Genomic DNA, 27,641 nt, shown 5'->3' with positions numbered 1-27,641 from the left:
TCGTTATGGTTTCGAAAATAAACGCAAATAATAAAATTTTCAGGTTAAAATATATAAAACAAATAGAATAATAAAAGTTGCATAAAAATCATATAAAAAAACCCACCATAGAAAACATCAAATAACCAAATGAGAAAATGAGAAAAGTAAGTAAAGTAAGAAAAAAAATAGCAGTCAAGGTGCCCCGAACTTGAGGCTTTTAACTTTTAACATAGCCTATTACTAAACACAAATAGAATATCCATCAAGGCAAACAAACAAAGTTGTTCTAACTGTCAGGAGGATTTGAATATATATTATAACATATAACATAACTAATATAATATTCAAAAATGAAACTTGTGGCATCGACATTTCATTATTAATCTATATAGATAATATCCACGACTAATTATCCATTACACTAAATAGATACATATATAGCTAAGCTAAAACAAGATGAATGGCGTAATTACATATATTTTTTAATTAATTTGGTTCATCTTCATTCCACTGCAATAGTAGTTTCAGGCAAAAGAAATCTCAAGATGAATGCTAGCGTTTCTCGTATCCGCTTCATATAGAGATAATTCACCTTCTCATGAATACAATAAAGTGTGAATAGGAAAAGGGCTGATGCCATTGAGATGCCACCCAAAAGAAATCTCAAGATGAATGCTAGCGTTTCTCGTATCCGCTTCATATAGAGATAATTCACCTTCTCATGAATACAATAAAGTGTGAATAGGAAAAGGGCTGATGCCATTGAAAAGAAATAGACCACGCATTCCTTTCAAGCTTAGAATCTTTGGTTCAACTGCTGAATCTTTTGACTGTGAATCTGCTTGTTTTCCAAACCACTTTTCTTCTAACATTCGTAAAGTCCCGTCTTCTCGTAATCTGGCAATCTGTGTTGAGATCTCAAGGGTTAAAGTGGAACCTTTGGGGAATACCTGAAAATTATGGCATACGTACGTTACTTATAATCGGATTTTGATTACACAAAGTAATAGATGTTGAACCAAGCATTGATAAACAACTGATAAGAGCGATTTGGATTTTAATGATTTCATTAGGAACAAAAAATGTTGATAAACAACTAAGTTGCTTAAATAATTAATAAAACTTTAAAGAAATATATAAAATAAAAGTGACAAAAATATACAAGTTTTCAAACAAAAGAAAATAAATAGATTAAATAACAAAGTATAAAAAATATACATTTAAAAAAAAATTAGTTTGTTAACCATTTAATAATTTTTTTATCAAATCTATAACATAAAAGTGATAAAAAGAATAAAAGAAGAATACAAGAAAAGGAACGGTAAAAAAAATAGATAAAAGGAAACCCATCATTTATAGTCTCAGTACAGAGAAAAAAAAAGTTTAGCGGTTAATTCGTTATAAGTTCGTATTTTGAGTTGAATTAGCTATGAATGATAAACCACAAGAGCAAAAGTAGCAATTTACCCTTAAAACATTTAACTGAATGCTAACTGACTGAGATTAACTCCAACAAATTAAACTAGGAGCAAAAAACTAAAGAATTATGAAGTGAAAGATCAAATGTAACTCACAAAGCCAAAACCATTACTGTTATCAGCAGCCATGAGCATGGAGTAACCAGATGGATAACGTGCAAGGAATTCTTTGGCATAAGGAACCTCCACAATGACATAATCAACGCCACCTTTCTTGCTCCCTTTTGACAAAGCATCAACAAGTTCAGCTGCTGATTTGTATGACTTCACCTTGGTGTCATCAAAGTTCAAGTCCCTGAGTAAAGGATTTTCATACTGGTGCCCAATTGAGCCTCTCATTGATACTAGCTGGATTTGTTCAACGGTTAATAGCGAACTTAGTGCTGCAGTGTAGCTTGAAACAAGCACCAGCACTACAAGCATCCACACAGTGACTACAAATCTTGACAAATTACTTTCCAGCTTCTGTCCTGTAAATCTTAACAAATTAATTTCCAGCTTCAAACACTATCTCAAATGGATATAAGCAAAAAAATAACACACTAAAAATCATAAGTTGTTACATTATAACTAACTACATTCAGTTGAAACAAAGTGATAATTAAGTAAAATAGAAACAAAAATGCGATAGCCTACTTTGAGCAAAGACGATGGTTGAAAAGGCAAACCACAAGGTCGCTCCTATTTGTTGTGCCAGTGAACCTTGAAATTCATAATTCGTCCCATGTTGAAAAATCCAAATGACAAATCCCAATATAATAAAGAAGCAAGCAGCTACAAGCCAAAGATCTGAACTAAGTGGTTTCATAAATATCCACAGGCTTACATCTGCATTTCGATATAGTGTTGCAAGGCCAAGATCCGTGAATGGTAATGTGAAATCGGCATATTGAGATCTGTTAGCTCTGATTGTTATATCTCCCATGGCAGCATCAAATTCCTGATACAAACAATAATGCAAAAAATTATATTATGGTGATTTCTTGCTTTCGAAGAATAATGGATTAGAAAATTATGCATACCCCTGCGTACACTTGATCTATAAGATCTTCATAAGTTCCTTGTCGAACTCAATCTTTTGTAACTGGAATGAATTCCAAAGCTACACTAGGATTTAATTTTAGTCCGGCAAATGCGACTTGGAACACTTCGGAACAAAACCCCGAAACAAGTGTTGAATTAGTTTGAGCATCGTACTTCACTTCAAAAAGTGGTCCTATTCTGTGTTGCCTTGGAATACCAATTTTGAGGCGCTTGCTACGCACTTGTAGCATCCGGTGCGTTGGATTACTTATAATACCTCCTGGCCACACAATGGGTTCCAGGCCATCACCTGGAAAAGTGTTCAGCTTACTGATCTTTTTGCTGAAAAAAGTATCCGCTGTCCAAAACCCAACCCTAACTTCCTTATTACTTAACACATTTATTACTTCTGGTGCGGTAACCCTCGCGTTATAAAATTTGATATTGCCACTTAAACCATCAAATGAGATTTTTAACATTTGATTTAGAAGTATTGTATACGTACCCCATTGAGTCGAACCCCTCGTTTCCATATTTTGTGTCTTCTCAATAGCCATTGCTAGTGCGAAAACTCCATCATATGCTGAAATTGCAAAAGCATTTATGTCCTTGAGCTCCATCACATGATGTTTACTTCTCCATTTCATTTTGAATTTGTGAAGTTCCCTTGACCGAGGGATGTGTGATTTAAACCCCAACACTCCTTGCATAGACTTGATAACCTCATCATCCATACTATTCAAAAAGTTCATAGTCTTGCTGGTGACAATCCACTTGTATCCTGCATCCATCATTCCTAAATATTTTGCATTTTGGAAAAGGTGGGATGCAAGGGTATGAGAAGCATGTACAATGTACAATTTTGTTTGCATATTTGAAAGCTTGTTAAGCTCTTTTTGTAATACTTCATAGCTAGCAGAGGTAGAAACAAGGCTCATATAAGTTATAGTTATGTTTTTTTCTTGGAGGGAATTGTTCATAAATGTAGCCATGTCTCTCCCATTTTCATTGTCCTCAAAGATAGCAATAGCATTCTTCCATCCGAACAATAATGCCATTGATACAATGGCTTTAACCTGAGTAGTTTCATCTTGTGTAATTTGAAGGAAATAAGGATGTTTGTTGGAAGATTGAAGTGGTGAAAGTGAACGAATAGGTATTTTAGCTTGATCCCCCAATACCGCCAAGAACTTTGCTTCGTCTGTTGATTGTGAACTTGAAATGGCTTTCACTTTTGGTCTCTCTAGTAGATCAAGAGCTGGCGTTCAATAAGAAATATTATAAAATCCGCAATGTGTATTGTTTAGTGTAATATTAACATTTTATGACTTATACATACAGGGTTCACACTGTTATTGATCTTAGTTACAGTGTAATCGCACTTACGAGTTGAGAGGTAAGAACTATAAGATTTTATGTTAACTTATTATACAAGTTAAGAGGTAAGAATGGCACTTTATATAAACTAAAATGCATCCGAGAACATGATTATGACAAGGAGATGAAATAATAATGCATTAAAATCCACAAGACTGTGTCAACTTTGGCATTTTAAGTTAGCTTTAAACATCCAATAAACTTTACACTCTCCCCCTGTAGCAAAACCTTTAGGTTGTTATACTCACCTCTTCATTAAACTCAACCACCAAAAACATCAATTTTACATCCAAATGATATATCATCTAGAATTTTGTCACCCACAAGTGCAACAATAAAGCCGAATTGTATTAATTCTAGGCTTCTAGCTACTGGCGTAAAACTTCTTGAAACTCAATGCCTTGTAACTACACAAAACCCCTTGCAACAAGAGCTTTGTACTTGACAGTTTCACCTAAGTGTTCTACTTGACCTTGAGTACCCACTTCAATACTATTTATTTTTCTAGGAGAAGGTCAGCAGACTCGACAGTATGTAGTTCCATTGGATCGCATCAAACTCATTCTATGTATGTGTGTTGCCAGTTTTGACCAAAAATGCAAATTAAGCGTTTCTTTGACCAATTAATAGAATTTTAAAAATTTGCAACCAAGTCCCTCTACTTCTAATTTATTATCAAACTAGATAGAACTTTAATCCCTTATGTTTTCAACATCGTTTCATAACTAACTAGGGAGAACATTTTATAAATCTATATCAATAATAACATATGATATATATTTAAGAATCAGGCATCAGTGGCTTGTGTACAAGCAAACCAAGTTCACCCTAAGAAGAATATGTGTAGGGTCGTCTCCGAGAATTTATATACCTCAGTCGAGCCAAATTAAAAAGGCATGTATGGCGTATGCCCTAATGAGTAACGAAACATATAATTAAGCTATTTTTTTTAAACTACATTCACGTTATAACAATAAATATAACAAAAATATAGTAATATAATCAAATACAATATTAGTTAGAGACTAACCGATGGTTCGTGAAGCTCCCATAACATTCTTTACCGAATGGATTTTGGTTTGGACCCAATAACTAAACTTTACCAAGTGGATTGTGAACTAAAAAAATTGTGCCCGATAATTTTAAGATGAACGAAATCCCATAATATTATATAAGATTTATTTTCTAAATATATATAAAAAAATTTCAGCCTAAAAAGAACATGCCTCGTGTGGCTCGCACACCTCAAAAGCCGGCCTTGAATCTGTGTATGCAATACATAAATCTATGTATGCAATACGTGAATCCGTTTAAGCAATAATATGAATATGGTATTTGGCGCATTTGAAGAAATATAACGGACCGGTGTCCCCATCCAATCATCTCCATTTCGTGAGTATAAAACCTTAGGGTACTAGGCTGACAATTCCTCGAGGGGAATCTGCACATCAATTAGCCCCATCGGTCTCGACTCAAAGACCCCCCCCCCCCCCGGAGGAAACCCAATATAGGTGAGACTTGAACCCAAAACCTCTCTTTTTATTGAATCTTTATGACTTAAACCAAAATTTTTTGAGTCTTTAGGCTCTTCGTTCCACAACAGGTCTTAGGCGCCGTGGAGACGTGGTCGGTCGACGTGGCGGTGATTCTATAGGTTTCTAGTATTATCCGACGCTAAACATCAAGCCATGAAAGCGTTATCCGGCCCGACGCTATGTGGATGCGGCAGGTGTCTGACATGAATTCGTAGGTATGAGTTTCACCAAACCCGAATAGTCTTTAAATGGGAAACATCTCTTATGTTTGTGAATAACTTTCATAGTTAAACACTAATTTTCATGGGTCATGGACCTCACCAAAACTGGATAAGTGGATAGCTCTTAAACATGTTATAACATCTAATTTATTTGTGAAATAACCCATTAACCATCAAAATATAATTTTTGCATGTCATAGGTCTCACCAAACCCGGATATCCCTTAAACTAGTTATAAAATCTCATTTATTTGTGAAACACTTTCATCATCAAACCTAAATTTAATTTCTCTCATCTACATATTCTCTATCGTCAGTCTATTCTCTATATCACTGGTTAACTTCCGATTACCACTACTATCGTCAACCTCCCTTCTCATGGATCCACCACCATCGTCACCTACATAAACAACCCCTTTTGTAATACATATTTGCATGTGTTCATGTTTGTTCATTTATAAAAAAATCTACATGTTCATGTTCGTTCGCTAAAAATCTAAAGAACCTACACATCTCAATTGAAAGAGCACAAACGTTAAAAAAAATATAATTAATGTAACAAACTAATATATACGTATTAAATCAAAATAAAACTACGTTAAAAAATAAAATGAACCATTACAAATATAAAATAGCAAAACGATTGAAAACAAAAAACTAAATAAACTCCCATAACACGTGAGGCTCAAACTAGTTTGCGCGTGTATAGATATATAATGACCAAGAGACACACCATCACACATAATGAATAATTTTCACCTAGATAATTGTTTATCCTAAGTATTAAACATTTTATACAATATATAATTGGTCAAAATAATAATATTTAGAGCACCCACAACGTGCGTGTTGTGGGTACCGTCCACTCGTCCGTCTAATGTGGCATGATAGCAAATGAGCAATGAAAAACGCGTCGGTTTGTGGAGGCTCGTCCGACAAGGGGGTTGATGTTGTAAACGTGAGGGCGGATGGGTGTTGTAGGCCACCCCCTTCTACGACTACAACTAAAATAGCCATTGGATCATGTTAATAAATGGTTGAAATTTATATATATATATATATATATGTAACATCCCAAAAATCTCAAACAATAATATTTTATATTATTCCTTATAATAATCGAGTTACTTGATTTGGCAAAGAAATAATAAAATATTAAGGAAAGATAAGTAGGCTAATTAAAATAGATAATCATGGACTAAAAAGGAAAGATGGGCCTTAGGTCCATGGGCTTAAGGGAGTATAAATACCCCTTAAACCCTAAATCTTCCATTTCCATCCATTCTGCACTCTTGCCTACACCTTAAAACACACACTTAAGCCAAATACATCTCCTATAGCCGCCGGCCACCATCCAAACCTTAAATCGATCATAGCAACGTTGGGTCTTCAATCATACAAGCAAGATAACAAGTCCACGTTCATAACCAAACTAGCCGGAACCTAGAAGCATCAAAAAGTTAGCCGTGCACAACTCAAGAAGGGAATAACTATTAACGGCGAACGTAACCGCATTCAGGTGAGTTTCCAGCCCCATTCCTTGTTATGTTTTCGGGGCTGTGTGCATACTTGATGTGATTAGTTAATACACTTACCTTAAGTGGTAAGTGTATGCCTATTATGATATATGTGTATGTTATAAAAGAATGCTTGACGGTACATGAACGATATTCGGATATTGCATGTACTGTCAGGAGATAATTAGGTGATGTGACTGTTTATATATATGTTGTATGTAAGAAGTATGTACGTTATAGAATATGAGAATAAAAGAAAGTGTGTAAAATATATAAATGAAAAGGAAAGTATGATATGAAGGAATTGACGGCAAAGGGTGGCAGACCCTAATAATATATGTGAAGAAGGGTGGTAGACCCTAATAATATCTGTGAAGAAGGGTGACAGACCCTAATAATTTCTGTGAGGTTATAGGGCGAAAGGTTCTTTAAGGGTGGCAGACCCTAATAATTTCTGTGAGTTTATAGGGCAAAAGGCTCTTTAAGGGTGGCAGACCCTAACAATATCTGTGAGGTTATAGGGCGCAAGGCTCTTTAAAATGTATAAGTTTGTATGTAAAAGAAAGCTAAAATATGAAGTATGAAAGAAAGAAAGTATGAAAGTAAGAATAAAAGTATATGCTTACGGATGAATGAAAGAAAGTAAAGAAGGACAAGTATGTAATATAAGAACGTATTGTATGCTGATTGTATTAACTAGAACTCACTCAGCGTAGCTGACTTTAGTATGCACGCAAGTGAGTAGAATGAGACAGTTAGCTTGAGGAGGACAAATGGTAGAGTTGGAAGAAGCTGGCATCTGAGGTTTTTGCTACAATGTTTTATTTCTATAATTTAAGTTATGTTTTAAAATACAAAAAATATAGATGTTTGTAACGAATGGTTTAAGTTTTATTAATTCCGCGAAAGTTTTTAATTACTCTGATATTTAGAACTACGTTTATGAGTAAATCCAACGTCCAAATGTGAGGTACCGGTAACGGGGCCTTACAATATATATATATATATGGAAATGTTATCCTAAAAATAAGTAGTTTCATAGGAAGACTAATAATAAATCATAGCCATTAGATCATGTTAATCAATGGTTGAGATTTAAAATCGCCAAAAACCGACATTGTTTCCTAAAATTACTCTTTCACCGTTATAATCGACATAGTTTCCTAGAATTGTTCTTTCACCATAGGTTGTAATGCCAAATGTCAAAAATCTATTGATTCTTACTATTTCTATGAAACTCCTTATTTTTATTTGAACCCTTTTTTCTCTTTCTCTCTATATATATATAGAGAGAGAGAGAGAATAAGGGTATAATAAAAAGTAGATTTTTTCTAAGAAGTGTAAAAAGTGTGTTTTCACCATTAGATCTAATAAAACACACCGCACAATAAACACATCGCATAATAAACACACTTTCCATATCCACCGTCAGATCAACATATCTAACGCACCAGATTACTTCTTACACTTCTTAGACACATTTCACTTCTTATTATAACCCCACCCTCTATGTGTGTGTGTGTGTGTATATATATATATATATATATATATATATGAAATTAACATGCTAATTGTGAGAATCAAGCAGAATAATTATATATACAAATAAAGTAATTACTCTACTGATATATATAATTACTCTGCTTGATTCTCATAATTAGAACGTTAATTTTATTTGTGCGTTAACTTTCCCACACACACACACACACACATATAGGATTGAGATCATGTGAGAACTATTTTAAAATTGAGAACTTTGATAACCATTTTGGACCACAAAAACCCAAAATAAAAAAAAATCACAAAACAAAAAAAAAAAAAAACGCAAAAATTAAAAAAAGTAAAAAATCCAAAATTCTTATTTATCATCCCAGTTTCATAAAAAACGTTTCGGTTTAGCTAAATTATACATATATGTATAATATGTACATATATGTACATACATGTTTTTTTGTTATACACATATGTACAATTTAAGGTAAATGATAATGTACATATATGTACATTACGTAGCTGAAGATTAAATGAAATTATACACATGTGTATAATATGAAGTTTTTTTATGAAACCGAATAAAATATAAGAATTTTGGTTTTTTTACTTTTTAATTTTTTTTGTTTTATAATTTTATTAAATTTTTTTCGAGAGGTTTTTTAGAGGTTCAAAAAGGTTCTCAAAGTTCTCAATTTTTTTATGAAACCGAGTTGATAAATAAGAATTTTGGTTTTTTTCTTTTTTCTTTTTTGTGATTTTTATGATTTTTTTTGTGGTCCAAAATGGTTCTCATGGTTCTTAATTTTCAAATAGTACTCATATGATTCTGAACAGATAAATATATATATAGTGGATGGTTCATGAGAGAAGTGCAAGAAGTGATTCTTAGACATTGTTTAAGTGAAATCAATGATCCAAAATACAAATGACATTTTTGTAAATACAAAGAGGCATTGGATATGGTAGTTATTAATGTGAAAGGGCAAAGCTGTCATATGTATAAAGGCATAAAAGAAAAAAAAAAAGCGGACGAGCTTTATGAAATCCCTTAAATTATGCCTATATAATTTACATTTGGATTATACTGTATTTGATCACAAAACAAAAAGATTTTTATTATTGGATAAATTTGTAAATATTTAATGATGATGGTATGTCATTTTCAATTTTCTTTTAATCAAGTTTAAATAATTTACAGCATTAAACAGACACCTGCATTTGATTATTTACTTAGAATATTAGAGTAAAAAATTATGATTTTTATTATTGGATCAATTTGTAAAGATGTAACACAATGTTCGCCAAACATCTCAATTGTTTACTTGTGTAGGATAAGTTTTTTTTATTGTGTAGGGTATGTAGGATAAGTTTTTTTTATTATGTAAGGTATGTAGGATAAGTTTTTTAAATGTGTAGGATACGTTATTTTACTGTATAGGGTGTGTGGTATTAGTTTTTTTTATTGTGTAGGGTGTGTAGGATATTATTGTTAACGATTGAATGTATAGGATAGATATGCTTACTCTGTATGGTTCCTATATGTCAATTGTTTTGTAGGATAAAATGAATATTGTGTGGTGTATGCTAAATAAATATGTTTACTTTGCTGGATAAAGTAGTTTTCTACATGTGTATGATGTTTAGGACAATGTTTTTACTATGTAGGGTGCATACGATAATTTTTTTAACTGTGTAGGATAAGTTTTTTTTACTATTGTGTAGGGTGTGTATGATATTATTGTTAATGATTGAATGTTTAAGATTGATAAAATACATTTACTTTGTATGGTCCGTATATGTCAATTGTTGTGTATGATAAACATGTTTATTGTGTAGGGTATGCTGAATAAATCTGTTTAATTAAAATACTACTATACATTTACTTATTTTATGATATTTGTGTTGGAAAAGTCACGCGGAATACAGATAACTCATGGAACATGATGATGATATTGTGAAAAAAATATGAAGTTATGGTAAATAATGTTGCCATGTTGAAGTAAAAAAAAGAGAGCTAAAAGAATGTCAGAATATGTGCAATGTTGAATTTCAAGTCTACGTACAACAATACATGTATATTGTTAATTTTATTGTGTTTTGTATATGGTTTCTGTATAATAATAAATTGATGTGATGACAGTAATAACCATTTTTATTCAATATGAATATTTTGTTCAATACATATATTCTACTTGTTCTTAGTAAGGTAATGTTTAAAATTGTAAACATGTTCAATGGTCAATGGCAATGGTGAAATACTGTTAGTGCATGGTTTTGATCGTCTCGAGTCTTTGTAATCGTTTGTAATTTATTATTATTTTAATGTAAGGGCATTTTAGTAAATTAAAAGTCCCATTCGTTATTGTAAATGCTCATTCGTTAAGGATGTTTAACGAATGAGACCATTCGTACTTAACTATGTTAATTCGTTAAGGATGTTTAACGAATGAACATTTAATCATTATGATTATGTATCTTTCGTCATGGAATGTTGACGAATGGGATATAATGAATGAGTCATTCGCTATACCCATGAATATACTTATGTAATGAAGATGAATGAATGGTCATTCGTTACAGAATGTGTAACGAATGACATTTGTCTTCTATATATAGACTGATTCAGTCTACATACTTTAACAACTGTTTAAAGTATTTCTCTCTAGCCGTTATGCTGCCCAATTGATTACTCATACACTTCGTTCACTAATCTATTACTCACATACGCATATCAAATAACTAGATCCGTTGATTAATCAATATGAATTGATCAATAGTATTGAAGCTCCTTGTTGTTTTTGATTTTATCTATTTTAACTGAATTAACATATTGATATGTTAATTAGAGGCTGAATTGGTTGGGATTGTATTCGGAATTGATATTGTGGTATTCGTGTATGTGGAATTAAGCTATTGTGATTTGGAATGGATTTGGATTAAGTTTGTGTTGACATAAAACAGAGTTTACTGGTTTGGTGATTATTGGATTTCAGGCTAGCTTCGAGTTGGAATTGAGTATTTGTATTAGTTTGGGTTTGTCCGCGGGTTTAAGACGAGCGATTTGAGTGGTTATTTGTGTGATTTGGTTAAGAATTGGCTGTTTAATCCATCAGTTTGTGTTAGTCTAAATCAAGGTTTGAATCTGGGAATTACCAGATCTGGAAAATTACTTTGAAGATTTGAAGATTCATATAACTATTCATTATATTTAGTTTATTCATTTGTTATCCATTTGATAGTCATTCGCTATCAGTTTACAACTGATTCGTGCCACGTGTTGAAGTTGTTACAACAGAATAACAACCTCATTCGTTACTGTAGTTGATTCGTTATCAGCTATTCGTGATAGAAACAAATTCGTCATCACTCATTCGTTACCGATTCATCATTGATACCCATTCGTGCCAAGCTCATTCGTTACATAAAAACAATATCATTTGTTACCATATTCGTCATCCATTCATTAAGGTATTCGTTTACCTATGTGAGTGTTGATTCGTCATCATTGGATCTTCATTTGTTATAGTTATTCGTTATCATCATTTGTGAAGACCGAGTGTCATTCGTCACCTCATTCTTCACGAGATTCGTCCCTTCATTCGCTGTAAGATACTTTATTTGTGATATTGTTCATCATCAATCCACTTCTTACTCATTCATAACCTACTTCATTAATTCGTTAACCATTCGCTATTATTATTTACCTTTTAAACCTTTAAGTTTCAAACTTGAACATTTATCGCCTTAAACTTTCATTTTAATCTATAATTTGAGATGGCTTGTTATTACGCACTGGCATCTCAAAACATGTTAATGCAAAAGATGTTACATCTCGATGCTGAGATCGAGTCACATTCAAAATTTCCACGTTTAATGAAATTTAGTGATTTTGCAAAATGGGAACCACGATTCAGAGCACATCTAGGGTCTGTACACCCAGAGTATTCAAGATGTCTTGATGATGTTTATACGATACCCATGGTTGGTAGTGAAACAACTGGTTTTACCCCTAAGGCGTTTACTCAATATTCTCAATAAGAAAATAAAGCTTTAGAGATTGAAACAAAGGCAAATTCCACGTTGATGATGGCATTACCGACAATATCTTCCATCAAATGGGAAGTAGTAAAATTTGTGCCTCTTTGTTTCAGCACATTTAAATGAGAAGTATGGGAAATATTGAGGAGAGTAAGAAGACTATGTTGAAGTTTCAGTTTTAGTATTTTAACTTATTGAAAGGAGAAACTGTTGAAGAGATACTCACAAGGTTTAATCATCTAATCGCTGAGATGAATAAGTGAAGATGGAACCTAGTGAGGTTGATAAGATTGATACTGTTCGAAATGCTCTTCCAAGTTCTTACTCAACGTTTCTTATGGTGCTTAAAGAGAATAACTTATTTAAGAATGAAGATATTACGACAATGGAATTCATGCAAAAAGTTGGAGATAGAGTGTATGATTTGAAATGGTAAAAGTCGTCAAAGGAAACTCAAAACCCAACTTTATTTGGAGGTTCTTTACCGTTGAGTAGTTCTACTGCTCCGATTAATACATTTCTTATAACATCCTACTTTTGATAATAATAAATGAAAAGAAATTTCGTTTACTTAAGGGTGTGTTGTTATTTAGTTAAGTTTAAATAAGTGTGGGCTTGGATTATAAAAGATGGAATAAGGGATGGTGATGGGCCTTAGGTCTATGGACTTAGGGGTATATAAACTCCCTTAAATCTACCTAAAACCCTAAAACCATCATTTCCATCTTCTAGCCTCCGTACACAATTAAAAAAAACACACAAACACCCTCAAACCTTACGGCTCAGATCTAAAACCCAAAATCGAGCATTGTTCTATTAGATCTTTGATTATACAAGCAAGAAACAAGTCCAAAGTCACGTATTGAAGCTAACCGTAGCTCTAAGTGAACCCAAAAGGTACATTTAAGCTTAAGGACTGTGTTTTTAAGGACGGTCTGCCCTAAGATGTGAGATTAAGGCAAATAGGGTATTTTTACACAAAAACAAAATATAAACTTGATGATAAAACGTGGACTTATTAAACCCGTTAGTATAGATCTAGCCAAATCGGGTTTTAAAATCAATAAAGGTACTTTATTGCTAAACGAGCTAGATCTTGGTCAAGGATAGAAATGGAAATGGTTAAAAGATGAGGTAATGGTAAAATATTGTAACGGATGAAGGTATCAGCTGAAGCTGAAGGTGAAGGAGGCAGACGTCCCTATGGCGGCGTTTCGAACGCGGTATGGACACTACGAGTTCCTCGTGATGTCGTCCGGTCTATTGAATGCTCCCGAAACCTTTATGGATATTATGAATATGGTATGTCGGCCGATTTTAGACAAGTCAGTCATCGTTTTCATTGATGATAAATTAATTTATTCAAAGACTAAGTCTGATCACGTTGAGCATATAAGAGAAGTATTGGAGATTTTGAAGAAACAGAAACTGTATGCTAAGTTTTCGAAGTGCGCATTCTGGTTGCGTGAGGTACAGTTTCTAGGTCACATAATCAATCCTGAAGGGAATATTGTGGAGCCAAATAAGATTGAGGCGAAAATGAATTGGAAGACTCCGCAAAACCCAACTGATATATGAAGCTTATTAGGGTTGGCTGAATATCATAGGAGATTCATTGAATGCTTCTCCAAGATAGCCACACCGTTGACTGGAATGACTCGAACGTCTGTATTATTCAATTGGGGTAAGTTCCAGGAGGAGGCTTTTGAGGAATTAAAGAAAAGACTCACACAATCTCCAATCCTTGCTCTACCCGATGGTGACGAGGATTTGGTTGTTTGTACTGATGCCTCGCATCGTGGGTTAGGTTGCGTGTTAATGCACAAGGAAATATGATAGCTTACGTGTCCAGACAGTTGAAGGTTCATGAAAGTACCTACCCAATGCATGACTTAGAACTAGTCGCCGTAGTGCATGCTCTCAAGATATGAGACACTACTTATACGGTACTAAGTGTACTATCTACACCGATCATAAGAGTTTAAAGTACTTCTTCGAGCCAAAAGAGTTGAATATAAGATAGAGGAGATGGTTGGAATTGATAAAGGACTACAACTGCGACATAAAATACTATCCTGGTAAGGCTAATGTGGTTGCTGACGCACTAATCCGTAAGAATGAAGAAGTCATTGTAACTGTGAAGTCGTATAAGTTGATCATTAACTCAAATCTCTTTGAAGAGATCATCAAGGTACAGTCTGAGGTGCATATAAATGAAGGGCTAGTGAGGAAGGAAAGAATCATCGGACAACAAGACGAGCTGACGGAAAACAGTCATAATGTGAAGACTAGGTTTGACCGCATGTGGATTCCGCGCCATGGAGATCTTAGAGTCCGAATCCTAGATGAAACTCATAAGTCAAGGTACTCGATCCATATAAGATCCACCAAGATGTATCAAGACCTAAAGAGAGACTATTAAGAAGGGAACACTTGTAATATCCTACTTTTGATATAATAAATGAAAAGAAATTCCGTTTACTTAAGGGTGTGTTGTTATTTAGTTAAGTTTAATGAAGTGTGGGCTTGGACAATAATATATGGAATAAAGGATGGTGATGGGCCTTAGGTCCATGGGCTTAGGGGTATATAAACCTCCCTAAAACCCTCATTTCCATCTTCTAGTCTCCATACACACTCAAAAATACACACATACACCCTCAAACCTTACGACTCAGATCTAAAACCCAAATCAAGCATAGTTGTATCAGATCTTTGATTGTACAAGCAAGAAACAAGTCCAAGGTCACGTATTGAAGCTAACCGTAGCTCGAAGTGAACCCAAAAGGTACGCTTTATAAGCTTAAAGACTGTGTTTTTAAGGACGGTTTGCCCTAAGATCTGAGATTAAGTCAAATCGGGTATTTTTACACAACAAAAATATAAACTTGATGATAAAACGTGGGGTTATTAAAACCGTTAATATAGATCTAGCCAAATCGGGTTTTAAAATCAATAAAGGTTTACACTTTATTGCTAAACGAGCTAGATCTTGGTCAAGGATAGAAATTAAAATGGCTAAAGATGACGTAGTGGTAAAATATTGTAACGGATGACAAAATATGAAGTAATAATAATAATAATAATAATAATAATAATAATAATAATAATAATAGTGTTAATATGCTACAGTAGTGTTCGAATGGAAAGTAATCGAATGAAAAGGTATTCGAATGGAAAAGTATTCGAAAAGAAGGTGATGGGAATGGAAACATATGAATCAGGTTCTTAAGAAACGTGATTCAGCATAGTTATCTAATCGAATAGAAAAGCATTCGAATAGAAAAGTGATCGAATGGAAAATGTAAACGAATAGAGGTGTATTCTATTTGAATGGATATTGTAATCGGATCGAATGAAGAAAGTAATCAAATCGAATCAGGAGGGAAAAGTGATCAAATCAAATTTCCATTTGATTAGAAAGGTTCATTTGATTATATCAAGTCATTCGATTAGAATTGCCATTCGATTAGAAATGCCATTTGATTAGAATTGCCATTCGATTAAATCAAGTTGTTCGATTAAAATTTCCATTCTCTTAGAAATGCCATTCGATTAGATCAAGTCTTTCGATTAGAAATGGTCATTCGATTAGAACTGCCATTTGATTAGAAATGGTCATTCGATTAGAGTCATAATTCGATTAGATTAGTTCAGACTTAAGTTTTCTGGTGAACTTTTTAGTAAAGAACAGTTAATGAAAATAATTTTTTTCCAAGCTAACCTGGAAGCTCGACCCCATCCAGAGGCTCTTCCCCTTGGACCCTGCTAGGGGTTGCTACCCCTAGAACCCGCTGCCAAGGGCGCTGCCCCCGGATCCCCATAACCAGGGGTTACACTAACATAGAAGTATGATAAAACTAAAGTTAATTAATTAACACTTAAACTTATTACACAGTTAGTCGTGCACAACTAAGGAAGGGTGTTATCATTAACTCAGAGAAGAACAAGACACATTTCCTTGTTATGTTTTCGGGCATATGTGCATACTCGATATGATTAGTTAATACACTTACCTTAAGTGGTAAGTGTATGCTATGTGAATGTTTATATATGATGTATGTATGATATATAAATGTATACAAATGATGTATGTAGATGTATGTATGATGTAGAATAGATTAAGAGTATGTATGAAAGTAAATAATAATGTAAAAGAAATGGAAGGTATGTATGAATTGACATTAAAAGGGTAACAAACCCTAACAATATATGTGAAGGAGGGTGGCAGACCCTAATAATATCTATGAAGAAGGGTGGCAGACACTAATAATATCTGTGAGGTTATAGGGCGAAAGGCTCTTTAAAACTTATAAGTATGTATGTATAGTAAGATTAAAATATGAAAGTATGAAAGAAAGAAAGAAAGAATGAAAGTAAGAATGAAGGTATTTACTTATGTATGTACGAAAGAAAGGCGAACAGGTTAAGTAAGTAATATGTATCTTTGGATACGTATAAGTATGTGAATGTATTGTATGTTGCCTGATTAACTAGAACTCACTTAGTGTAGCTGACTTTTAGTATACACGCAGGTGAGTAGGATAAGACCGTTGGCTTGAGGAGGGTCACATGGCAGAAGAATAAAGAAGCTGACATCTGAAGACTTTATTTATGATGTTTAAACTAAAAGACATGTTTATTATTGTTTTAAATTTTAAGACTTGTGTAATGAATGGTGGACATTTATCTATTCCGCGAAAAGTTTTATTTAACTCTGATATTTAGAACTGTGTTTATGAGTAAATCCAACGTCCAATGTAGGGGACCAAGACCGGGGCCTTACATTTTTAACTCAAACTTCACAAGATGGATCATCTCCCTTCATTGAACCAAATGTGTGTTTCATGGAATATGGCTTAAATACTAATTCTAGCTGATCAACTGCTAATGTCTTCACTTCACCACCAAATGTAAACATGAGAAAGGCTGAACATAATTTTCCTTTCTTTGTGCATTCATGACTTCATATGAAAACTTGATGGGTAGCAAAACTGCTATGAGTGAATGGATTTCTAGCAGACAGTGTACTCGGAAAGTTAAGTTTTGAAATTACCAAGTATATTGAGGGAACAAAAGTGTACCCGAAATATAAAGTGTGCCCGGAAAACAAAGTTTGCCCGAAAACACTTGTAATTTCAAAGAAATCATAAACACATATATCACAGGGCATGCTCGGAATGAAATTAAAACACATAAACATTTAAGTGTGCTATAGTCTAAAATTTCAAAGAGCTTGCCCGAAAATCCTATGTTAGCACTAAGCTTGCTAGGATAAACACATTCAATCATCAGGTATGCCCTTACCCGAGGGAATTCAACATGCCAAACCATACCCGAAAAATGACAAACTTAAATAGTAATATCTAAGCATGCCCGGAAAGATTAACAAACCTTTCCTAACAACATATTCACACAAATCACAAAGCTTACTTGATGTACTTGACTAAGTTCATAAAGTTTGCTTGGACTCACAATCAGCATATAACATGCATAGCTTGCCCGAAACAAGAATTTCTTGTTAAAAGCTAGCTATAACAACACATAATCATCTCAAGACTTCAAGCTTGCTCGGGAAATGAGTACACAGTGTACTCTACCCGGAAAGTGTAAACACTTCAAAGCATGCCCGAAAATCATAAAGTTAGTCAAAAATGACTAAGCTTACCCAAAAATCATAAACTAACATATTCAAACATATTCATTTGTTTTGTGCCCGTAAAGGTTATAAAACATCAAACCTTACCCGAACTTACATATTCATCCAATTAAAGGCAAAATGCAAAACTTTTTGACTTAAACCACTTGTCAAATTTCAGTTATATTTCTCTTCAAAACAGTTTCTTTCATTTTCTGAAAAGATCTCAAGAATGGGATCATGTTGACTAAGTAGCTTTCTCAATACTTCATTCTCAGCATTATTATGACAACATAGATAGGTTAACAGCAGGTATAAACTTAGCATGAATTTCATTTCTTTGGTGATATTATTAAGGTTCAATTTAAGCATAATGCATTAATGGTCAACATTGTGCTATGATGCCTCATATCTCTTCTCAAAGCTTATTTGGTTTTACCCAGATCACCCCAATTTGACTCCAGCCTCCTGTATTTGGTCAAAAATTGTTTTTGTATGACAGAACTTATTGTATTATTGTATTTTTTTGAGATTCAAACATATATAGAGGTTGAACGTTGTACTTACAGTTAATAACATGCCTTTCATTCAAGATGAGACAGATTTTGTCAACATCTTTGTAGTTCTTGTTGTAACCCTCTTGTTTGATAAAATATTTAAAACACTTATCAACTTTTGGTTGATTTATTCATTCTTCCCCTTGTTTTTGATATTTTCTCAAATTTTCTTAAAGCATGTTCTTTGTCATATTTAAATATGTTTCATTTTTGGTTGACCAAATAACAACAGGCTCGTGTATGACTGGGTAATCACTTTTCTGCCTATCATTTGGAGAGATATATCTTAAGACATGCAAAGACAACTATGTATCTCCACATAAAGATCAGCATATTCATTATATTTATATCACCTAAGATTTTACATCATCATGGGAAAGCAACCATACATGTTAATGACTATACTAAGGTCTTTTTAGCCTATTAATTCCATATGATCAGCTAAGCAGTCAATGTACTATCATTTCCCATTAAACACAGTTTAATATTCAATCACCCCAATATCTCTTCATTGTCAGGTTAATGGCTATCCTGTTTGACCAAACGTGGTCAATAGGACCAAACATACATGTGAATATATGTCCTTTCAAAATTAGAGCTATTGACATAGTTTTAAGTGAAGGAATAAGAAACAAGTTATTATTGCCCCAAATGCATTCAGTTTTCATATCAATGGCTATCCTTTGAATCTGTAGAGATTTAAGGACCAAACATACACAGGTGCATGTCCTTCCAACTGGACAAATGACATAGTTTTTAGCAAAAACAACTACTTGAGACTTTTCTTAAAAAAATCCTTCTTTTAAGCTTCTTTTAAAGCTTGAACTGAATAATCTTATCATATCTCTACACCATTAACAACATGCTCATGTTTTGATCAAAATAAAGTATTTATGCAAAATTCATTAGAAATTTCATTAAATCACTTAATTTTGACATAAAACACATTTTGACATAAACAGTTGCAGTACATAATTAAATCTGAATGACACTCAATATTATCAGGACAAGCAAACATTTAACAACATTCATGTGTAAACCTATCCTAACAACATCAGATGATCAGATAAAACACATAGTCAAGCATTAAAGCAGTGATGTCAAATAAGCTTACTCTCACAAGTAAATCATAACACAGACACTTATTCTAACATCACAAATGCACATCAACTGATAATCATGCAAACCTATCTATCAGATCAAACATGTCCAATTTTGCATACATACATAGTTAAAGCACATAACAATTAACATATTCAGTAGCATATTCAAATATCATACTTAAGTACAGTTAATCAGATTTCATCAGAGTTGATCATTCCCAGAGCTTTCAGAAGAAAGTTGAACCTGGTTCTTTCAAGTGGTTTGGTGAAAAGGTCAGCCAAATTGTCACTTGTATCAACTCTTTGCATTTCAATCAAACCTTTTTCACTGCAGTCTCTGATGAAATGATGTCTGATTTCAATGTGCTTAGTTTTGGAATGTTGAACTGGATCCTTAACAGTAAAATATGCAGCAGTATTGTCAATAAGAATAGGGGTGTTCAAGAAATTCAAACCATAGTCCAGCATCTGATTTTGAATCCATAGAACTTGTGCACAGCAGGCAGATGCAGCAACATATTCAGCTTCTGCAGTAGAGATTGAGACTGTAGTCTGCTTTTTTCATTGCCATGACACTAGCCTTCCACCCAAAAATTGACATCCTCCTGAGGTTGACTTTCTGCTCATGTTACAGCCATCATAATCACTGTCTGTATATGCAATCAGATCAAAAGATTGGTTCTTTGGATACCAAATCCCTAGGTCTGGTCTTCCCTTCAAATATTTGAATATTCTTTTAACAGCATTCATGTGGGATACTTTTAGACTTGATTGGAATCTTGCACACACACATACAGCAAACATGATATCTGGTCTTGTTGCAGTCAAATACATCAGAGATCCAATTTTGGCTCTATATTCATGTTCATCTATAGGCTCCCCTTTTTCATCTGCAATCATATTTTCTTTGGTGTCCATTGGAGTTGAAGCAGTCTTGTACTCTTGACAGTTGAACTTGTTCAAGATGTCCTGCACATATTTGTTTTGATGAATTAAAATCCCCTCAGCCTTCTGTTGAACTTGCAATCCTAGAAAGAAGTTCATTTCTCCCATAGAACTCATGGTGTATTTGGACTTCATTACCCCTTCAAACTCCATACACATTTGTTCATTTGTAGAACCAAAGATGATGTCATCCACATACACTTGTAACATAAGTAAGTCTGATCCCTTTCTTTTGTAGAAGAGTGTCTTGTCAATGGCTCCTCTTTTGAAACCATTTTCAAGAAGATGATTTGACAGCTCATCATACCATGCTCTAGGAGCCTGATGCAATCCATAAAGGGCTTTGTTTAACTTATACACCCTGTTTGGATACATTGGATCCTCAAAACCTAGAGGTTGAGCAACATACACCTCTTCATCAATCTTTCCATTTAGAAATGCAGACTTAACATCAAGCTGGAACACTCTAATGTTCTTTGAGGCAGCATATGCAAGAAAAATCTTGATAGCTTCAAGTCTTGCAACAGGTGCAAAGACTTCCTCAAAGTCTATTCCTTCTTCTTGAAGACATCCCAGTGCTACAAGTCTAGCTTTATTCTTAATCACCAAACCCCTTTCATCCCTTTTGTTTCTAAAAACCCATTTGGTTCCAATTGCATATCTGTCAAATGGCTTATCAACAAGATCCCACACATGCAGGTCTCTAAATTGTGTCAATTCCTCTTGCATTGCTTCCACCCAACTATTGTCTTTTAATGCTTGTGCTATGTTCTTTGGTTCTATTTGGGACAGAAAACAAGAGTAAAGACAGATGTTTGCAATTTCGGAATGACTTCTTGTAACTCTTTCATGCAAATCACCAATGATGTTTTCAGAGGGATGATTCTTTTCCACATAAGGAGTTTGTACAATCATATATGTAGACATGTTTGTATCAAGATTTGTTTCATTGAGTTCTAGATATTCAATGATCAAATCAGCTTCTGCATCATGAAATTCTGGTGCTTCATCATTATTTTGTCCTGAAGTAGATGCACCATTTTTTTCTAAGTTCAGTCTTAGAAATAGATCTTGAAATCTTGCAGTGGATGCAGTTTCATTTTCACTTGCATGGTTGCTTGTGTCATCCTCAGGCTGAATTGTATCATTCTGTACATCTGGATTGTCTTGATTGTGCTCAGCATGATCAAGTTCATTAGTGTTCCATGAGGAATTCTTCACGAAAGAATATTCTTTCTCTTTTCTAGCAACCTTCTTCCATAATTCTTCCAAGTCCAATGTTTTCTTCTTCTTTTCTTCAATTACACTGGTCTTGTAGAATGAGTCATCAAAGTCTTCAGGATAAATCTTGAATGACCTTATTAACTTCTCATGATCAAACAGCCATGTTGCACCATTAACTGTACTGAATTGATTCTTATTAAAGATGATGTCAGATGATTCTATAACACTCAAGTGATCTTTCACATAAACTCTGTAGGCTTTTGAGTGTGTAGAATATCCAACAAAGAAGCAATCCAGGGATTTTGTTTGAAACTTGTTCAAATATTTCCTTGCATTCAAAAGAAAACATTTGCATCCAAAGGGCTTGAAAAACTTGATGTAAGGCTTTCTGTTGTGAAATATTTCATAAGGAGTTTTGTTATGCCTTTTGTTCACAAGTACCCTGTTCTGAACATAGCAGGCTGTATTTATGGCTTCAGCCCAAAAAGTGACAGGCAGATTAGCATCTGCTAATATGGTTCTTGCAGCTTCAATTAAAGTTCAGTTTCTTCTTTCTGCTACACCATTTTTCTCAGGAGTTCTAGGAGCTGAAAATTGTTGTTGTATTCCTTTTGCTTCACAGAATTCTTGCATAACTCCATTCTTGAACTCAGTGCCATTGTCACTTCTCATCATCTTGACTGTCTTATTCAACTTGTTCTCAATCATTGTTACACAAGCTTTAATCAACTCTGCAGTCTCATCCTTGGTACTTAGGAAATAAACCCAAGTGTATCTTGAATAGTCATCAATGATTACCAGACAATATCTTTTCTTCCCAATACTTGGTACACTCACAGGACCAAAGAGATCCATGTGAAGTAATTCAAGTACTTGATCATTTGAATTGATGAGTTTTGACTTATGAGTAGATTTGTGTTGTTTTCCCTTTTGACATGAATCACAATGATCTTCCAACTTGAATTCTCTTGTAGGTAAGCGTATGACATGCTCACCTTTGACAAGTCTATTCATGTTCTTCAAGTTCACATGACACAGTTTCCTATGCCACAATTTTGACTCATTTTCAGTGGCTTTGGAAACAAAACATGCACCTCCTCTTGAAATAGCTTCTTTAATATTCAATTCATACAAGTTACCATTTCTTGGTGCCATCATCATAATCATTTCAGGTGGAATTACAAACTCAGGTTTTAAAATGAAACAGTGTGAATCATCAAAACTGACTTTGTAACCCTTATCACACATTTGTGATATACTCAGCAGATTGTACTGAATACCTTCAACATGATATACATTATCAAATGAGACTTTCCCATTTGTTAAGATTCCTTTTCCAACAATCTTTCCACCATTCTCATCACTCCCAAAAGCTACTGGACCTTCATACTTTTCTTCATAATTGACAAAAGATCTCTTGTCACAAGTCATGTGCCTAGAACAACTACTATCCATATACCATATGTCATTTAGAGGAGTGGACTGTTCCTGCACATACAAAGAAAGTTTGATTAGTTGAGTGATGAAGTGCAAGCCTTATCAACTTGCAGCTCATCAGATTCAGTTTCAGACACAGCTTGGGAAGTGAGTGTTGTTGGTTCAGGATCTTCATGAGTCAATTCTAAGTTGTCTGAATTATCAGTTTCATAACCACACTCTCTTGGAGTTTTAACAAGTGAGGTTGGACACTGGTATTCAGTTGAGTCAGTGGCATACTCCTTTATCACATAGTCCTTCTTCTCAGAGTAGTCTCTCACATCAGCAACTTGCTCAACCTTACTCTCAGTCTTAGCTTTCCAAAGGAAACCATGTGGTTCATATCCATGCTTTAGTAGAAACTTCTCATTACCAGTGAGTTCTGTTGGTTTCTTTCTAGAATGTGCATCTTTTCTTCTTGTTATCTCACTGTTTGATGATCTTTGAGAGCCATCAGATTTGACTGATTGACTGTCTTGTCTGATTTTCACAGGCTGATAATTCTTCTTCACCAATTTCTCATTTTTCTTAGAAGACACACTTCTTCTTACTGATTTAGCCATTTGTTTCTTTGTTTTAACATCAATTTTCTTTTCACTCCTTGTCTCCTTTGCAAATTTCTTTTCTTCTCTTTTCAAAGTTTCATTTCCACACACCTTTCCTTTTCCCAGATATATATCATACTTCTGTTTGTATAGAAAAAAGTCTTGGCCATACTTTGTTCCATCTGGTACATGGAAAGGTTGGAATTTCAATCTTTCATTACATGAGTCTGTGTGATGACCATATTCATCACATTTCTTGCACCAAACCTTTCCTTTGAATATTTCATGTTCTTTTGACTTCTTGAACCTTTCACTTGGTCTTGGTGGATCAACTCCAATTGTCCTTTTAGACTTTAAACTGTAAAAGTCAATTGAGAAGGGAACAAACTCAGCTATTCTTATGTCACTTCTTTCCACTTTCCCTTTCACAAAAACAATTTCTCTTGTACTCAAGGATTCTTCCTTAATGTTTTTTCTTTGTCTCAATTTCCTCTTTTCATATTCTTCCATTGTTTCTACTTCACCAATGTCAAAATCTTCAATGCTTGAGAAAATAGGGTAAACTGGAATAAAGTTTTTAACATTCACATATTCTTTTATCTTTTTCTTGCTGTTTTGCTTTATCTTATCCAATACATCCTTGCTAGGAGGCCTTACAGCATTGTAATTCACCTTCTTTCTTTCACATAAGTCAAAAGACACATGTTCTCTTTTCATTCTTTCATTTTGTTTCTTCATTTTTGGTGTGACTGGTGGGTACTTTGGAAGTTTATCAATAAATTCTGGCTTCTTGTATCTTCTTCCTCTTTCAGCAGCTTTAAGTTCCTCTTCAGTAATTTGATCACTCAAATCACTCAAGTCATCTTGATTCAAATCAATTGATTCAAGATCATCTTCAGAGACTTGTACACCAATTGACTTTTCTTCTTTCAGTTCTTTCTTCACTACAAACTCTCCTTCTTCACTGACTTCAACATTCTTGAACAAATCTACAAGTTCTTCTTTGTCTTGAAAGACATCTTTGAATTGTTGTAGATATGCATTTCTTTTCTCTTTATCAACTTTTGGCATAAAGTTGTTGTTGAATGGTGGAGGTACTGCTTTGTATTTGTCTTCTTCCTTAACTTGGTTTAGAATTCCACAGATGTTTCCAGTGGAGACCAAGTTCTTCAAGAATTCATTGTCAACTTGCATTTTTGTGTTTAACAACTTCTCTTCTATAATCATTTTCTTCAACCCATCAATTTCAGTGGTGAATCTTTTCTGAGCTCTGTAACTGTTTACACAATCTTTCTTTAAACTTTTCATTCTTTCTTCACTCACTAGTTCACTTGCCTCATATGTATTGATGATACTTTGTTTCTTAAAACACTCACTTTCCAGCTTGCCTACTTTTGTTTTCAATTCATTGATAAGTTCATTTAAATCAACAGTAGGAGCAGAGTGTACCTGAGATGATGATCCAGTTTCTTTCTCAATTATAGCCATGAATGCCACTTTTGCCCTCCTGATATCATCTGCAATGTCTTCTTCATGATTACTCCAATCAAAATTTCCTTCATGTTGTGTAGTCACTGCCACATTTCCTTGATTTCTTGGTTGATTTGGTTGGCTGGAACAGTGTTGTTTGGAACATTTTGAGCAGCTTGAAGGTGTTGATTGTTGTTCATTTGAAAACTTTGATTCTGATGCATACTTTGATTCAGATTATTCATTTGAGGCTGAAAGTTGTTGAAGTTGGGATTATAGTTATTGTTGGGATTGAAGTTGTTATTGAAGTTTTGGTTGTTGTTTCTTTGCTGATTTTGCTGGTATTGTTGTTGACCTCTTGGCTGTTGATTCGGGAATTGATTCATCTGATAGTTCCTTGGCAAGTTGCATTCTCTTGCAAAATGTCCTGGCTGTTGGCAATTATAGAAGATTGTCTTTGACTTGTCAAATCCAATTCTTTCATTTGGACCAGAAACTAGAGATCTACCAGTTCTATTATACAACCTCTTACTTCTCAAAGCTAACATTGCAGCTTGCCACTTCAAATCCTTGTCCTCCAAATCATCAGCATCTATCTGCTCTAGATCATCTTGCACTACACTAGTGTGAATCAAATTCTTTGCAACAAATGTGTTATATGACTCAGTAAACATAGACATCAAAGCCTGTGTATCATTGCTTTGACCATATACTGTACCAGTATGAGGAACATTTCCACTTGGCACAGAGGCAGAATCAGTGTCATCAATCAGTTGCACATTGAATCTTTGCTGGTTTCCTTGATTACTTGTGCTACCACCAATGAAATCCTTTGTATTGTCAGCATTATGCTCAGCAGGTTCTTCAATGATAGGAATCTGTTGCTGATTCTTGGTAGTCATATTACCCATAGGTGCAATCAATGCATTTGAAACATTGAAGCAGGGTCTTTCCTCCCTTATCATTTCATTTTCTATCTTTTCTATCTCTGCAGCTTGAAGAAAACACACCACATCATCTACCTTTAGCTCATTGAAGTTGTGCTTTGTGAGGATGAACTTGCAGGCAGTATACCATTCCTTTGGCATAGAGTTTAGCAGCATGGTGTTGAGATCAAAATCAGTCATGACATAATCTGTGGTTCTGAGCTCATTCACAATTCCTAGAAACCTTTCCAGAATTGATTTCAACCTTTCTCCTTCTTTATACTTGAATCTTTCTAGTTGCTGCTTCAATCTCTGCTTCTTGATGTTCTTGAGTTCAACATTTCCTTCAAACATCTCAAGAATTGCATCATACATTGCCTTGGCATTGGGATGATGTGCAACTTTGGTAAGTATTTCCCAAGACAGACCTAGCTTCAACATAGCTAAAGCCTTGTCATCAACCTTTCTCATCCTTTCTCTCACAGCAGCAGTTGCTTGCGGATTTGCACCTTCTTAAACAGTAGCTTGTGGACCATTCTTGATGGAATTCCACATATCAACATCATTGTAGCAAACGGCTGCTTCAAAGAGTACTTTCCATTTGGTAAAGTTTTCATGTCCATACAACCTTGGTATCTTGTTAGTAGACACCTCTTGTTCTTCATATCCAGACATTTTGAGAAATCAAAAAAATCAGTTTCTTTGTAAATATAAAAATTTTCAAAATAATCAGATCTGAAAACAGAATGCTCATATATGATGTGTCTGATGTGATTAGAACAAGATTTAGATATAAAGATTAGAACTTTAATTGAAATAAGGAAGAGAAAACACCGGTAGATTATAGATCTGGAATAAAAATGAAAACAGGGCTGCTGACGTCACAAATCAATGGAACAGTGGTCTGCTTACGTTATTCTTCTTCAAATCTTCAATCAGCAACAATCTTTCCAAAATAGCAGTAACAAGCTCTGATACCACTTGTCAGGCCCCTCGATTTCAGCTGGATCTTACTTAATCATGTCATAACTCACACAGATTAATGTGCCGACAAGAGAGTTAATGACGGGTTGCTATATTTAGAAAGATTAAT

At 34.1% G+C, this 27,641-nt stretch overlaps 1 pseudogene; it reads right to left on the bottom strand.

Moving 5' to 3' along the window:
* Positions 1–484: 484 nt before the first annotated feature.
* Positions 485–24,662, bottom strand: LOC143620977 (glutamate receptor 2.7-like; annotated as a pseudogene).
* Between the last annotated feature and the right edge of the window lie 2,979 nt (positions 24,663–27,641).

This window comes from Bidens hawaiensis, unplaced genomic scaffold (assembly GCF_021521415.1).
Source record: "Bidens hawaiensis isolate Kalapana, Puna unplaced genomic scaffold, B.hawaiensis_p1.1 tig00002759_1, whole genome shotgun sequence".
Taxonomy (NCBI): domain Eukaryota; kingdom Viridiplantae; phylum Streptophyta; class Magnoliopsida; order Asterales; family Asteraceae; genus Bidens; species Bidens hawaiensis.
The sequence above is the reverse complement of the archived record's forward strand: the minus strand, read 5'-3'. Positions and strand labels throughout refer to the sequence as shown.